Source organism: Salvelinus sp. IW2-2015, linkage group LG8 (genome assembly GCF_002910315.2).
Source record: "Salvelinus sp. IW2-2015 linkage group LG8, ASM291031v2, whole genome shotgun sequence".
NCBI lineage: Eukaryota > Metazoa > Chordata > Actinopteri > Salmoniformes > Salmonidae > Salvelinus > Salvelinus sp. IW2-2015.
The window spans coordinates 44,574,487-44,578,550 of record NC_036848.1 but is presented as its reverse complement, the minus strand read 5'-3'; the positions used below and the strand labels follow the sequence as shown (position 1 = coordinate 44,578,550).

Genomic DNA, 4,064 nt, shown 5'->3' with positions numbered 1-4,064 from the left:
TTCTATTGTACTGCATCTTAGTCTATGCCATGCTGACATTGCTTGTCCAAATATTTATATATTCTTAATTCCATTCCTCTACTTAGAAGTGTGTATAGTTAGATATTACAGCACTGTTGGAGCTAGAAACAAGCATTAAGCTAAACACGTATGTCCAATAACATTTGATTAATCCAGTGAAATTATGACTAGTTCAAAATCTTGCCATACCCTGAAAAAAGCTTTGTTAACTAACGAGGGAGATCACAATTGGTAAGTGAATATTTAATTGTGCACAATGGAGCAAAACAACATTTAAAACAAGAACATAATGACTGACTGCTTTCGTGTGCTTAGTTGTAGACCAAATATACAGTACGTATCAACTATTGAAACAAAATCCATGGTGAATTAGTTTGTCTATTTTAGCATTAAAACATGACTGTTCTTAAATAGCACTTAAAATGACCAAAAACTGAATGAGAAAAATAAGACATCCGAGGTACATAGTTACTAATAACACTCAGATGCACAAGGTTGCATGATGAATGTTCCACTCCACGTTACACCATTTTCTTGACTTCAGCAGCAAAGAGTTATCAAAATGGAATATGTACAAAAATATTGTCGCAATAATGACAAATTGGTAAGCCTTGCAACACAATCCTAAGTAACATTCAATCTGTAGATTATTCATATAACAGTAAATTGACTGTAAAAACCATTTAAAGAATAATGTTAGGAATCTTGAATGTCTGCTTGTAGGGTGTGTGGACAAACATGCACTGAGAAACGATAGGATAACATCTTAAAACCTACATTAGAAAAATTAAATGCTACAATGAAAAGAAATTGTCAGTCAGACTGCCTCATTTAATATCAAGCAAGAGTCATTTAAAAACAAATAAAACTGCTAAAATACAGCATTTCCCCTAGTATCAAATCACCATTAAGGCGATTAGGAGGGGTCCCCGACTTGCCGATTAAAATGTACAGGTCCAATCAGAGTCCCAATGTAACGGGTCACAACAGAGCAAGTTCCCCTGGGACTATTAAAAAAATAAAATAAAAAAGATTGCAGGCATAAATATTTACGTCGTCTTCCTGAATCCTTTCAAGATGGGGTAGATGTTTTCAAATGCTTCATAAATTTCTCCTCTGACCTTTGCACCTTGAAATAAGCAGCAAAAASGATAGTAAAGTTACATTTGACAACAAATGCCCTTACTCTATGTTATTAGGAAAGGGAGAAAAACCTCACCTGTTAATACAACTTTGCCTGAAACGAATATCAGCAGAACAATTCTGGGTTTGATCATTCTGTAGATTAGCCCAGGGAACAACTCAGGTTCATAACTGGAAAAAATAAGGGGGAAAATGAGGCCTACTTCTTATCTTTGCTCCCAGTACTAAATCACTTTAGAATACCAATCTTAGTATTATAAACAATGTACAAAATATGGCAGAATTATAAGTATAAGAATGCATCCCATCAGATATTACAGGCTTTAATTTTGCAGTAGTGAATGACAAACCTGCTGAACTGTTGGTGAGTTAGTACAAGTCCCTCTAACCGAATGGGGAATTTGACATCACAGCTGCCCACCATGTTCTGAATCTTGAAATCAAGAAATTTGGCTGGGAAGCCCAACTTCTGCACGACTCTGGCYTATTTCCTAGCCGCCAGGCGGGACTGCTCTTCACTAGAGGGGTAGGAGGGAGCATGAGGAGGTCTTTAAACAGATGTTGTTTTGACATGTTTTGTGTTCTTTAAAAAAAAGATGATATTAACCTTTTGGCTCCTGTGCAAACCATTTTCCCAGAACTGAAGATAAGTGCAGTTGTTCTTGGCTCTCGTATTCTCATGATTACAGCAGCAAATCGCTGTAAGACAAGAACAGTTGAGAAAGTTATACATTTTGTCAATAGAACAGTGTCTTGGTGGGACATTCTCAGACCCGAAGCAACATGCCTTGTGGGCCCATTCTAGTTACATTTTAGCCTGGTCCTATTTCACCTTTCCCTGGGCCCTGACAATGATTTGTGCAAATGAAGAATAACAATTTATGCTTACCTTGGGGTTGTACTCAGCATTTCTAGCTCGCAGTGCTATTGTTTTCAAGTCAAGTTTGCAGCCCAAGTTCACAGTGGATACGATGTTCCTAAAAAAGGGAAGGAAATAAACCATGCCATCAGGATGGGAGATTCTCGCTGTTGATATGGTCACATCACTATTCACCTTCATCTATTAGCTTCTTGTGTTTCCGCTTTATAGGAGTACATAGGGGTTGAGACTAATGAACTAATGAATTGTTCAGGAACACTTACTGTAACTGAGGGACAATCCCAGAACTCTCAGAGGCAGGAGTGGCAGGTGTGATGGGTGTCATGGGGGTTAGCGGTGTAGCGGTGTAGAGGGGGGTGTTTCCTGGCAGTGTGGTGGTGGTGACCGTTTGGGAGTGATAAAGCTGTGGTGTCTGTCCCAAACCCCCTGGCACCCCAGCCTGCTGGGCCGAAGCCTGCTGCTGTTGTTGCCGCTGCTGCTCTTCCAGGAGAGACAGGCTGTTGGTGTTCGTGACAGGTTGGGGAGTCAGACCACTGCCATAGGGCATCATGGGGCTGAAAATGGGCATACCAGGAGTCATTGCCCCCTTTGACAGATGGAAGAACAATCCCTCAATTAGGCTAGTTGAATCTAAAACATTTGAGCAATGTTGTTCCTGTGTTGACAACAATAACGTCTCACTCAAATTAGTTACCTGAGGGGAGGCAAGACCCTGGAAAGGTGGCAAACTGTTGTTCTGCTCCATGTCCTCAAAGTATGAAGCGTTCACTTGACTGGCCGTCTCAAAGGCCTGAAATTCTCTGAGGAGTAGGAGCAATTCTGTTTTTGATCATTTCGACAACAGTCATGAATCGTAATAGCAGAGCGTAGCAGCGAACCCCTTAGATCGCTTCTTTTGACCAGAAAGAACAGACAAATCACATACAGAAAGTTGGCTAAGCATTGAGATCGGGGAAATCGGTGGCAAACACTGTTGTCAATGGAAACTTGACCAATCACTCAACTAGACCACATAATGCAGCAGTACCTAACTAACGATAGACAGCTAATTATRTAATTAGTTAACCTTTGCAGCCAGACAGTCAGCTAACAAACGTTAACTAAGTTAGCTACCGCTACGGTGGCGCGCGAACTTTTAACATAGCTACCTAGCACTTTAACACCACGCATTGAAATTCAATCCAACTTTGCAATGTATGCTTTTGTTTACAGAAACCATGCAACTTCGTGTGAGCGTAAAAAACAGTTTGGCGCAAATTTCGCACCGGACTTGCAGTTGGCCAGGTTAGCGTAACGTTAGTTACGTTAGCAAGCTAGCTACTGCCATGGCAACACTCGTGTGGTCGTTAGTGTTTTGCTCACTAAGTGATGCTGTTGTGTTGAGAAGGGACTCCGTAAATATGTCAAATACTCACCCCCGTCTCTATAACATTCAAAGGAGCTTTGGCTAGCTGATGGTTCCACAGATTCATGCACTTGGTCTAAACAGCGACATCAGTGACCACTTCCGGTGTCAAAGTTCCTAAGCCTTTTCCGATGAGGTTTAACCGCGGTTGGCATCCATCAAAGTTCCTATTACATTCTTGATTATTTTCTCTGACAAGGTACAAGGGCAACAGTTCCCCCAAATCAAAAACAGAAAGTGCTGTTCAAGAAAAAATAAAAGGGGTTGGCATTATATCTTTTCTTGCCCTGAGCGTGTGTAGTCTTCTTCGATTAAGTTTAACAGCGGTTGGCATCCAATACATTTTGCATTACCGCCACGTACTAGACTGGCGTATAACTCACTTACACTTCCCTTAAAAATAACAAAATAAAAATAAGAAATAAATACCCTACCGTCTAACACTACACTCATATTTGTTTTATTTTTTATAAAAATACTCCACTATTTCTATCTATTTAGCCCTACTTGAGGCCAACAGCCAGAAAGAATGGGACACCACCACTTAAAACATCATGTAAATCTTCTGATATCAAGTCTCGCACACCTACATACTCTTTGCAGCTGCCACCACAA

General features: G+C 40.4%; 1 pseudogene; it reads right to left on the bottom strand.

Moving 5' to 3' along the window:
- Positions 1-831: 831 nt before the first annotated feature.
- On the bottom strand, positions 832-3,550 carry LOC111968003 (TATA-box-binding protein-like; annotated as a pseudogene).
- Positions 3,551-4,064: the final 514 nt, after the last annotated feature.